The 12901-nt window shown below is 42.7% G+C and overlaps 1 long non-coding RNA gene across 1 annotated transcript in view; it reads left to right on the top strand.

Moving 5' to 3' along the window:
• Positions 1-11661, top strand: part of LOC129539160 (uncharacterized) — a 75273-nt gene extending 63612 nt beyond the window's left edge. Inside the window, exon 3 of the long non-coding RNA XR_008682408.2 lies at positions 10412-11661. This is a non-coding gene — a long non-coding RNA (uncharacterized LOC129539160). The remainder of the gene's footprint in view (positions 1-10411) is intronic.
• The last annotated feature ends 1240 nt before the right edge of the window (positions 11662-12901 follow it).

Below are 12901 nucleotides of genomic sequence, written 5' to 3'. Positions count from 1 at the left end.
AGCCCAGGTACCCAACGAATACAACAGGCTATATAGTACTATACTGTAATAGGTTAATAATACTTTTTACACAAATAATACATAAAAACATAAAACACAACAAAATAAAGAACACTTTTAGAGTACAGTACCTTGCAAAGTGCAGTAATAGGGTACAATAGCTGGCATACACGGGTTGGTGTAGAGCGACCAGGCAAGAAGGGTTATTGACTGGGGAAGTGAGACTAGGTGGGAGATGGTGGAGCTGAAAGATCATCAGCAATAGAAGACCAAGGGCATGATGCAATTTCAGCCACACCTGATACTGATGGCACAGGTTTCTTGCTGGATTCAATTCTATCTAACCTCTTGAGAAAACGACCCTGTGATGTCTGGGTGGTGGCTCTTTTGTTCTCATCACAGATGACATGGTAACCCTGGATTGCATTCTGAACAGCTTCTGCAACCATCCCTTACTGTTCAACATCCAGGTTCTATGTCTCACAAACTATGGGATCAAACCACACACCAATTTATCCAAAGAGCCCTCTCAGGATTTTCTCTAAGATCCCCAATATAGAGAAATGATGCCATTTCCTGACTCAATGATGCAGTTTTGGAAACCTTCCTAGTGACCTACTCCATTTGGAATGATTGACTTAACTATGTAAGAATTGCCTTTGGTGGTGATGGGGCAGTTGTCTTAGGGAGACCTTGGAAGGCTTTGCACTTCCTGCCCCCCCAACCATCCCACTGTGGCATACAGAACCCTCCCTTTCAAATGGTGAGATGAAGTTTAGGAGACCAAACCCAATAGGAGTTGATTCAGTTCAGTTCAGTTCATTTCAATTCACTCGCTCAGTCACGTCCGACTCTTTGCAACCCCATGAACCGCAGCACGCCAGGCCTCCCTGTCCATCACCAACTCCCAGAGTTTACCCAAATTCATGTCCATTGAGTCTGTGATGCCATCCAACCATCTCATCCTCTGTCGTCCCCTTCTCCTCACGCCTTCAATCTTTCCCAGCATCAGGGTCTTTTCAGATGAGTCAGCTCTTCGCATCAGGTGGCCAAAGTATTGGAGTTTCAGCTTCAACATCAGTCCTTCCAGTGAACACCCAGGACTGATCTTCTTTAGGATGGACTGGTTGGATCTCCTTGCAGTCCAAGGGACTCTCAAGAGTCTTCTCCAACACCACAGTTCAAAAGCATCAATTCTTCAGTGATCAGCTTTCTTTATAGTCCAACTCTCACATCCATACATGACTATGGGAAAAATCATAGCCTTGGCTAGACAGACCTTTGTTGGTAAAGTAATGTCTCTGCTTTTTAATGTGTTGTCTAGGTAGGTCATAACTTTCCTTCCAAGGAGTAAGTGTTTTTTAATTTCATGGCTGCAATCAGCATCTGAGGTGATTTTGGACCCCCCCAAAATAAGGTCAGCCACTATTTCCACTGTTTCCCCATCTATTGGCCATGAAGTGATAGGACCAGATGCCATGATCTTAGTTTTCTGAATGTTGAGCTTTAAGCCAACTTTTTCACTCTCCTCTTTTACTTTCATCAAGAGGCTCTTTAGTTCTTCCTCACTTTCTGCCATAAGGGTCGTGTCATCTGCATATCTGAGGTTATTGATACAGTGACTGCTATCATGGGCTGTGTCCTGTGTGTCAAGGTCCTAGACCTCAGTTAACTAGCCATCACCATCTGGGCTCTCTGGAGCCTTGTAAAATGGGAATATGAAGCTCTGTGATCACTCCGAATCTTCTGAGATCTCACATTCTGTTTAAATTTGAGGTATAACTGATAACAGTTCATCTTCCCAGGGCAACTTTCAGTAGAGAGTGTGTATCTCAAGGAGGCCAGGAAGATGTGTCCAGTAGGTAAGAATAGAGGAAAACAGGAAAACAGCCATGGCTGGCAGGTTATGCTGGGACAGACACAATCTTTCTGGATGCTCAGTGCTAAGCTCCACCCATCTAAGAAGTCCAGCATCAGGTGTATATGCCCATGACAGTGTTAAACTCCCTTCTGTGCCTACAGCCTCTGGAGACCATCATTTCCCTGCCTGGCTGTACTTCCAGAATTCATCAATAGGTCAATCTCCTAGTCTGTATCCTGCCCACATGAGTAGATTCTGTGCCAAGCTTTGGCTTTCTCACTTTCCCTCTCTGACAGTCCACCTGCTTGGTCCTGCTGGGAGTGGGTCAGCCTGCCATCTGCCTAGGGCTCCAGGTAGGGAAACAGAGAAGGCATGGTTTGAAAGGAAACCTCCTCATTTACATGTGGAAGAAACAGTTTCATGGTAGAGCAATGTGTAGTTTTATTGTCTACAAATCACCAACTGAGACCTCAATATGAGGTCATGTAAAGGGAAGACGAACTCAATAAAAATCATAACCTTGAAATGTACTGGGAACAGGTAATTTTAGGAGCAGTCATCCTCTGGATTAATTATGGAATTATTTTTAGTGTACTACCAAAGAAATTACCTTTTAATGCTTTGAAGCTATTTCCTCTTCTTGAAACAGAGAATCAAATCCAAAAAGAATATTTGTTCCAGGAAGACCACCTACTTTCAAAGAACAATCTTGCCTCTGTTTATGTAAACTTCCCAGTTGAATACCATTCTCCCAGCTTTTGCTAACATGCTTATATATTATGCAGGAGCCATTTGGGTTGTAAAACCAGTTTACAAATAAAGAGATTTCAGAGATCTGTTTAACAAGAAGGCAAAATTAGTGATCAAAGAATTCAGCTGATTAGAAGGGGAGTACAAAAACTTGGGAGATAAGAAGAGACAGAAATGAAGGGGAAGATGATGACATGGGTGTTAATGATCAAACCAAAAACCAGACAGCCCTAAGGCCTCAGGAAGACAGACTCGTTCCCTGTCAGTGCTATTAGCAGCCTGGGGACTGAGAGGGCTGATGGCGCAAGGGTTGCGCTTTTCTGCTTACAAAGTTCTTTCACTTACATCAACTCCTTTTTGATCTTTTCAGCAATCTTCAAATAAAGCAGACCCATTTCACAGATGAGATGGATGAGAGAAGTGACTTGCCCAGGGAAACACAGTTTGTTTTTTAACACAGTCATGATAGTCAGTCCATATTAGTGAACTCCAGCTAATCTGCTCTGCTTGTCATCAAGTCCACCTTCTCCGTCAGTGAAGACATTGTTCTGCTGTAATATAACTGGAGAAGTATATTGCACACCTTTGGGCAGCCTGTAGTGGTGTCCATTCCTGATAACCAGACTTCCTCAGCGATCTCTTTCCAGAAATTACATTCTTAATTTCTTATGCTTTCTTTTTATCTTTTTTCTTGTTTTCTTTTGATTTCTTGCTTTGTTTTAAATTTTCATATAATTTTTGTTTTATGTTGGAGTATAGTTGCTTTGGCATAGTCAATGAAGCAGAAATAGATGCTCTTCTGGAACTCTCTTGCTTTCTCCATGATCCAGCAGATGTTGGCAATTTGATCTCTGGTGCCTCTGTCTTTTCTAAAACCTGCTTGAACATCTGGGAGTTCACGGTTCACATATTGCTGAAGCCTGGCTTGGAGAATTTTGAGCATGACTTTACTACCGTGTGAGATGAGTGCAATTGTGCGATAGTTTGAGCATTCTTTGGCATTGCCTTTCTTTGGGATTGGAATGAAGACTGATCTTTTCCAGTCCTGTGGCCACTGCTGAGTTTTCCAAATTTGCTGGCATATTGAGTGCAGCACTTTCACAGCATCATCTTTCAAGATTTGAAATAGCTCAACTGGAATTCCATCACCACCACTAGCTTTGTTTGTAGTGATGCTTTCTAAGGCCCACTTGACTTCACATTCCAAGATGTCTGGCTGTAGGTCAGTGATCACGTTATCGTGACTATCTTGGTCATGAAGATCTTTTTTGTACAGTGGTTTTTCCTGTGGTCATGTATGGATGTGAGAGTTGGACTGTGAAGAAAGCTGATCGCCAAAGAATTGATGCTTTTGAACTGTGGTGTTGGAGAAGACTCTTGAGAGTCCCTTGTACCGCAAGGAGATCCAACCAGTCCATTCTAAGGGAGATCGATCCTGGGTGTCCATTGGAAGGACTGATGCTAAAGCTGAAACTGCAATACTTTGGCCACCTCATGCGACGAGTTGACTCACTGGAAAAGAGTCTGATGCTGGGAAAGGTTGAGGGCGGGAGGAGAAGGGGACGACCGAGAATGAGATGGCTGGATGGCATCACCGACTCTGTGGACATGAGTTTGAGTGAACTCCGGGAGTTGGTGATGGACAGGGAGGCCTGGCGTGCTGTAATTCATGGGGTCGCAGAGAGTCGGACCCGACTGAGTGACTGAACTGAACTGAAGTGATAGTTGCTTTACAATGCTGTTAGTTTCAGGTGCACAGCAAGGTGATTCAGTTATACACATACATGGACTTCCCTGGTGGCTCAGCTGGTGAAGAATGCGGGAGATGCAGGAGACCTGGGTTCGATCCCTGGGTTGGGAAGATCCCCTGCAGAAGGGAAAGGCTATCCACTCCAGTATTCTGGCCTGGAGAATTCCCTGGACTCTATAGTCCATGGGGTTGCAAAGAGTCAGAAGTGACTGAGCAACTTTCCCCTTTATCATACATATACATATATCCATTCTTTTTCAGATTCTTTTCCATGTAGGTTATTAAAGAATATTGAGTAGAATTCCCTGTACTATACACTGGGTGTTTGTTGTTTATCTGTTTTATATATAGTAGTGTGTACGTGTTCATCTCAAGCTCCTACGCTTCCTTGGAAAAGGCAGATAGCATTCAAAAGATTAATTTCCAAAGGGGAAAGGAAAGAAGGTGGGGTGGAGGAAAGATAGATGAAGCTGTGATGGGCACACATTCTCTGTAATACCCTTCAACAGTGAGTACAGAACTGCACCCAAACACCTCACCTTGGCGCCAAAAACCCCTTCACTTTCCCATCCTTATAATCCCAACCTTCAGTTCAGTTCAGTTCAGTTCAGTTCAGTCGCTCAGTTGTGTCTGACTCTTTGCGACCCCATGAATCACAGCACGCCAGGCCTCCCTGTCCATCACCAACTCCCGGAGTTCACTCAAACTCATGTCCATCGAGTCGGTGATGCCATCCAGCCATCTCATTCTCTGTCGTCCCCGTCTCCTCCCACCCCAATCCCTCCGAGCTTCAGAGTCTTTTCCAGTGAGTCAAGCTTCGATGTGGCCTAATCAAGGCACATGCCATCACTGACTGCTTTCCAGAACACCCTGTATTCTCTCATCGCTTCTCCACAGGATTCTCACCCTCAACAAAAATCCACTTCTCTGTTCTGTGTCCTTCCTCCTCTTCCTTCTTTGTTTTGGAACTTTATCCTATACTAATTGTAAGAATGGCTTTATGGGGTCGCACAGAGTCGGACACGACGGAAGTGACTTAGCAGCAGCATTAAATACAGTGTTTACTGGTTTTTCTGTTGCTACTATAATATGTTGGGTTGGCCAGAACTTTCCTTTAGGTTTTTCCATAAGATGGTATGAAAAACCCAAACAGATTTTTAGCCAACCAGATATTCCGATAAAGTGAATGGCTTAAACTGATGCATATTCATTATCTAACAGTTCTGTGGGTCAGAAGTCTGCAGTGGTTCTCACTGGACTAAAATTGAGGTTTGAATTAGGGCTATGTTCCTTCTGGAGGTCTTTGCGGGGAACCTGTTTCCTTGCCTCTTTCAGCTTTTAGAGGCGATGTGTCTCCCATGACTCACGGTCTTCTTCCTCCATATTCAAAGTCAGCATTGTTGGGCCTTTTCATGTCACCATGTTTCTGTTAATTCTCTTCTGCTGGGCTTCTCCACATGTAAGGACCCTGAGGCTTCCACACTGGAAGCAGGGCCTTCACCAACTTGTTTACCATTGTAACCTCAGAGACTGACAATAGTGAATGAAGGTTCTGTGTAAACGTCACCTCCCCAAGCCGCTTTTCCAAATGTCCGCTCATAGAGTTCATCTTGATGCGTGATCTTCGGTTGTCAGCTCCTGGGAGGGCTGTCTCAGAGTCTTACTTCCCAAGGTGTGCCTCACTGCACCCAGAACCACGTGCACCCAAAACTACAAAGCCTGGGGACCTTGCAGTTTCTAGCATCATTTGAATTACTTTGCCTAATCCCTTGGCAGGGGACAGATCCAAATACTTTAGAATGCTCTTTCCAGCTCTCTCCTCCTCCAGGTCTGATGGGCATTCATAAAAGAGTGACTATTCATAAACTTTTCTAAATCTTTCCCAAGCCCCATCATCCTATTGATCCCTCACCAGAAATGACTCCTGAACTCAGAACTGAGGAATTTCAAGCACAAAGGATCAACGCCCCACTGAAATGCCTGGTCAACTCCCACTTACAGATTCACAGACTTGAATGTACTGTTGGCCAGCCTTCCCACTTGACAGTCCTGGACTGACTGCAAAATTTCTTCCTGAAAACTCTGAAGACAAACCCCAAGGAAAACCAACTGCCCTCCCCAAACCCCTACTTCCTTTCAGCTATTTAAAAAATCAATTTGTGATATCTTACAGAGTAATCAATACACGGAGTTTGGAGTCAGAAAGACCTGGATTCAAATCACAGGACAGCCGTTTCCTAGGTTGATCTAGAGGAAAACGCTTTCTTCTGAGCAGGGTCACTGGGCACAGCTCTGAGGGCTGTTCACTGCACAACGTCAGTGGACGCCGTTCACATAGACCACCATGAAAACAGCCCCCTCTAGGGTGGCATGCTGCAACAACACCATCTGAGCTTTACTAGGTTGAAGGCTTCCCAGGTGGCGCTAGTGGTAAAGAACATGCCTGCCAATGAGAACAGGCAGGAGACTGAAGTTCTATCTCTGGGTCAGGAATATCTCCTGGAAGAGGGCATGGCAACCCACTGTAGTACTCAGACAGTGGAGCCTAGGGGGCCACAGTCCACAGGGTCGCAGAGTTAGACGTGACTGAAGCAACTCAGCAAGCACACACATGCTACTAGGCTAAAGTTTGATCAACTGCCACATGTGTTGGTTATGGAGGTAGATTGACAATATTGTAGTTCAAGTCCTTGGTGTCTACTAAGGTCACAATAAATATCAGTGCAATTTTATGGTTTGAAGCTGGTTTGGGGATGTTCTCATCTACTGTGAGCATTTTCCACCACCACTCACAAGTGGGTCCTTTAAGCCTTTTCAGTGCACACAAACATATAATTTGGCTCATGATGGATTGAGGCTGATTATTGTTTACGATGGAGTGTTGTGCTTTCATCTGAGCCGACTCATTAGACACAGAGAATGAGACAGGTGCTGTTCCGTGGAGTGGTGACACCACATACAGCCTCTCTGCCTTGTCCTCTGGTTTGGGCACAAGGGAAAGAATGTTCCAGGGCAAATACCACTGCCTGGATGATCTTTCCACATCTTGACTCTGAGTACATTGTCTTCCCATTGAGCTCATTTCCTGTAGCAAAGAAAGAGTCTCACTCCTTTTGTGATATGTACCCACTGCTGGCTTTCAGACCCTATGCCTGCCCTTTCCTTCTCACCCCTTTCTGGACATGCTGATAAGAAAGCCTGGCATACCCTCCACCTGCGATTCCTGGACTGTATGCCCAGTGGTTTCTGCCCCAGCCCCTAACCATTTGCCCCTTTCTTTACTCAAACTATTCCTCAGCAGTCTGGGTGTCTTTCCTGTTCATCCTAGAAAGTTCTGTTATGTGAATATCAGTCTTATAATTTTGGTCCATGTGTAGTAGCATCATCAGTTTCAATATCAGAACTAATTTTTTTCCTATTTTTTTTTAATTAGAGGCCAATTGCTTTAAAATATTACGTTGGTTTCTGCCACACATCAACATGAATCAGCCACAGGTGTGTGTATATATCTATATATATATATATATCTATATATATATATATATATATATATCACTCCTAAACCCCTTTCCCAGTGGGGAGTTGATCACATCCTCCACTGGGTGACCACACAGCATTAATTTTGCCTTTTAGTGTTTTGATTTGGAGGCAACCAGAATAGAAGAAAAGAATAGTACACATGAGGCTGAAAGATTTGAGTTTGAGTCTTCACTTACCTGGCTATCAGCTGTATGGTGGTAGTGAAATGACTTACATGCTGTCACTTTTTTGAAACGGGCAGTGTGATGGGTCAGTGGATGAAGTCTTTAAAATTCCAAATGCCACATCCATATATGGTAGTTGCTGGGTTTTGCTGATTCAATGGGATAATGACTTCAGAGTGACTAGAATATGGAATAATGACTTTAAAGTGCTTAACACAATGCTTGGCACATAGTAGGTATCCAACAAAAGTGAGCTTGCTTTCTATTCACCCTGAGGTTCCTCTATCACCAGTAAGGAATTCACTGATAGACCTTTACTGCTTGCTCAGCTAATCTGTGTGTCCTGTCCAAACTTTGCACTGGGTCACTTATCTGAGAGTAAACTCATGCCAGGAGAGGGCACCTGATTTCTTGATGCTAAGGGTTCATGAAAGGGGCAAGGAGGCATCATTTTCTGGAGCTGCCATCACCTGATCTGGACAATAGGCCTTGAGACTATCATTGACCATTTCCTCAAAGATCAGGTAAAAAGAGGAAACCAGATATTTGGGTGTGAGTGAAAAAAGTGCCCATCTCATGGAAGAACAGAACTGTAGTGGCAAATCTGCTAAAACACAAATTGTGACTCAGACTTCTACAAAAGTGTACTTTGAAATGAAGGAGTAAGAACAGAGAGGAGAAATCACACTTTGGGATGGATGTAGTGTGGGGCTCAGCATCTTAAATGAAAAGGCAATGGTTGAGAAGGGAATCTTCTAATATTTGTAGGGGATTATAATTATGAACCCTGTATAATGCAAGGTCTTGTCATTTTGAAAATAGCATTAAGAGTAATGATAGTTAACATGATCTTCTTTTGCTATATGGCAACAAAGATATAAGTGATTATCTTTCCTTTCTCTTTTTAGCTCAATTTCCCGCTTATGTCCAGTTCTTTGCTGTTTACAAAGAGAGATGTGATAATCCCAAAGTTAGGTTTAATGTTCATTAATACATAGAAAACTCTTCTTTCAAAGGAATGGTTCTGTTTTCTGGCCACCCCTCCTTTATGGAAGAAGAAAATTCTAGACTGTCACAGCCAGAGTTTCTCCTGAAGAATCCAAACCCCTCTTCCTAGAGATGAGGAGACCGAGGCCTAATGAGATGAAATATCTTGCCTATGGTCATACTAAACAAGGAATTCATAGGGTCTGGACTCCAACTTAGGCCTGTTCATACTGATCATGCTCAGCCACCTTTCCAATGGATTAAGACCTCCTCCAGACAGGGGAACCTTGAAGATCATATCTAGGTTACTCATCACCTAAGAGAAAACATACACTAATCACCCCTTCCTCCAGACAGGCCGTAAATTTTTCCGTATCTATCGGAGTGTAACCTTGGGCTTATTGATTATTGGCTAACTGTTTGACTGTTTGAACACATGAGCACATCACACATGAACACATAGCATGTGAATGATGGGGTTATTGGGGTTGTATTTTCCTTGGTTTATGTAAGTCTCCAGGAATTTGGAGTGGTGGGTTCAGACACGTACGTGTGGGGTATAAAAGATTTTCACAAATGTTGGTCGGGATCCTTGGCTAAGAGGAGACTCTGCCTTGGTCCTGCCGGTGTAATAAACTGCACTTCACTATCTGCATTGTCCTTCTGAGTGAGTTTGTTTCCCGGAACGTTTGGCTACAACAATACAACCAGTTAATGATTGTGTCACCTGCCTTTGTTCCCCTGTGTTCTACCATATACTACCCAAGCGATCATTTCTCAATATCAAGATGAATGTTTTTAATCCATCTGTATATTTAATGTGAACTTGAGTTTTCCTAAACTTCTATCTGGGTCACAGATAACACACTTTGTCATTGATCCTGCTGTACTCTGTGGTCTTTCATCAAGTCTTAAAATGCAAGGAGAACCTAAGTTCTATGCCTGAGCATCTCACACAAGGTGGGAATTCCCTTTGTCACATTTCTGATGAGTAAACATCTAGTTTTCTTTAACAGTTCCAGTGACAAAGAGCCACTGCTGACTCTAAGTTGTTCTGCTTTTTCTTAGTCACTTTTAATACAATACCCTTGATTCAAGCCAGCCTATCCGTTCATCATCATGTTTATCTTATTCAAAAACTTAAATCCTTTCCTCTTAGGCCGGAAACATTTTTCTCAAGAGAACATTTTCTTGCTTTCTCCCAAGTTTTCTTGACCCAGTTCTATTGTGTTTGTTTGATCCAAGTCTTTTAAAAATTGGAGCTTATTGCAGGGCTTGGTGAACTGTTTGCAAAAATGAACAATCCCGCCTATTTTGCCTTCTTTCTGATGATTAGCGATTGTGTGTTCTTTTCTTCAGTGTCACAACAACCTTATGGAAGAGGCAGCATGGGGATGCTGCTGCAGATGGTACGTGAGAGAGGAAGAAGTTACTTCATTCAGAGGCATCCACTCAACTGGTAAGAGACTTCAGACTTGCACGTTGATCAGCATCATTCAAGGTCAGTTTTGTTTTCTATTGATACAATACTGTGTGTCCCATCCTCATGAAAACATTACTTTGCACCTGTGACTACATTTGGGAATGGAAGGACATTTCGGGGGAATGTGGGATGGATCTTTGCATCCATAAAATCCATCCAAGACTATAACACCCTCCCCATGATTTATGGACATGACAAGAGCCACCAGGAAGTATAGGAAATTTTATTCTATACACTGTGTCTATTTTAAGTAGCTCACTCCCTCTCATAGCTGGCCTAGATCTCTTAGAATGGAAACACAGTTGTTGTTGTATTTTTTCCAGATTGTACACAGCTTCCCAAATTCATAACAGCCACTCGCATTCCACACTGGAATCTTGACTATGAAATGTGTCCAACTGTTCCTAGGTAGTTTCTCAGTTTTAGGTTAATTCCAATCATGTTGAGACAAAACAGACTTGTGAGACATAAGCTCAGCTTTTTGACTGTGAGAACTGACATTTTTTCCTTTAATTCTAGAAAGAATGAGAAACTAGTTGGGAAGGGATGGAGGGGAGACGGCAGCTCTTGGCAGTTGGCACAGTGCAGGGCAGTGAGCAGGGAAGGTACTTCTCTCTGCCCCTCAGCATCAACGTTGGTAAGACAGGTGTCCTGATATTGACCTGCTCGTCTTCCTGTATATTGTAAAATAGAACGTGATTTCCCCCCTCATGGTGCTGGAAACACAGGAATCTCTTGGCAAATGGTGATTTCTTGTTTTATGACAAATGAGATCAAACAGGAAACATGCTCTGTAAACTTCAAAGGTCTCATTACTATTGAATTGCTGAGAGTTTCACTCCTTAATTAAAGGCCACTCCCTTGACTTTTTTGGAACAGCATTAAATCTCAAAAGCTGCCTTTGATCTCCATGATGAGGTCACACCCAGATTTTTAAATACAGTTATAATCTTCAACTAATCATAGTATGCATGCTGACAGCTTGCTGCCTAGAACGGGGTGAGGATAAACCAACAGTCTTACCCACCACTTCTGTCTCTCCATTCTTGGATTAATCAGATAAGAAGCGAGAAAGAGCTCTGACTTTCCTCTTTTGGAAGGCTTCCTGCAAAACAAGTCATTCTGGTGTAGGAAGCTCTGCTGTTGTACCTAATCCTTCTGCGGGGGGGTGGGTAGGCAGAGAACAGGAGTCAGCACAGTGATGAAAAACATGAGTCTTAGAATCAAACAGGTGGGCTGATTCAAGTCCAAGATTAGCCATTCCACTGCTGTAGAGTAAGCGGTAGGTTATTTCATCACACTGAGTCCATTTCCCTTGCCTGTAAAAGGGAACCAAACTGCCTACTCGTTGCGTCCCGTCCCTGGGAGATGGAAAGGGATGATATGTGTGCTGCACTGACTTCATATCAGGGTTTCTTTTCAGACTCTCTCTATGTATACTGATGACTGCCTCATCAGGGCGCTTTTCTTTCCTGTGCAGAGGAATCTGCCCCCTCCCAGTCCTAGAAAGGAGCTCTTTCCACTCAAATGGCTTCAGTCTGCTTAAAGGGCCAAAGAGAACAAAATTCTCACAGGCTTATTCATTCATTCACTCATTCAATCTATGGACTCCCATCAAGATCCTCCAATATGAGATACAGGTTAATTGGAAATTTTATTCCATGTTAAAATACTAACCAATCTCTTGGACTGTATCAGAAAATAATCATTTAAGCAATATCTTAATTTGATAGTAGTGCTTCTGAGATGTTTTGTATTTTGGAAGTGATATAAATCCTTCATATGCTTTCAGACATGTTTGAGTGATTCATTTATACGCTCATGTATCTCAGAAGCTTGCAAAATTATTTTATTTGAATACAATAAATATGTATACATATGTATATCTAATTATCTCTTATATCTTTGGGAATAATATAGTCATGTCATGTTTCCATTATTGAGACAGATCCCTAGAAACAAAGGGCAGTGTGTTATTTACTAGCAAAATAATTCTAGATTTACTATATATAAGGATTTTAGCTTTTCTCATCCAAAGTGAAATACAATAGCCCACGCTGGCATTCTTTTTTTGAATAAACATTTATGAAATGGCAACTTCAAGGTGAGCCTGACCAATTCCTCAACTCTGCCTTTCCTGTTGAGCCTTTTCCAAAAGTCTCCTCAGGCAAAGCCAGATGTTGAATATTGTTGGTATGCTGTGGAGGGAATGTTATAGTTAAAAGGCAGATATTATATCCAAAAGTAGTTGGCCTAAGGAGGCAACAAGCTCCTGACTGGACTTGTAAAGTCAAGTAGAGGATGAGAAAGAAAGGAGGCAGGTATGGAAGGCATGTTGCATCTTTGTGTCTCTTTCGCATTCCTAT

The sequence above is a fragment of the Moschus berezovskii genome, chromosome 11 (genome assembly GCF_049115385.1).
Source record: "Moschus berezovskii isolate FMDL1 chromosome 11, NW_MosBer_1.0, whole genome shotgun sequence".
Classification (NCBI taxonomy): Eukaryota; Metazoa; Chordata; class Mammalia; order Artiodactyla; family Moschidae; genus Moschus; species Moschus berezovskii.
This window is presented reverse-complemented; position numbering and strand designations above follow the sequence as displayed.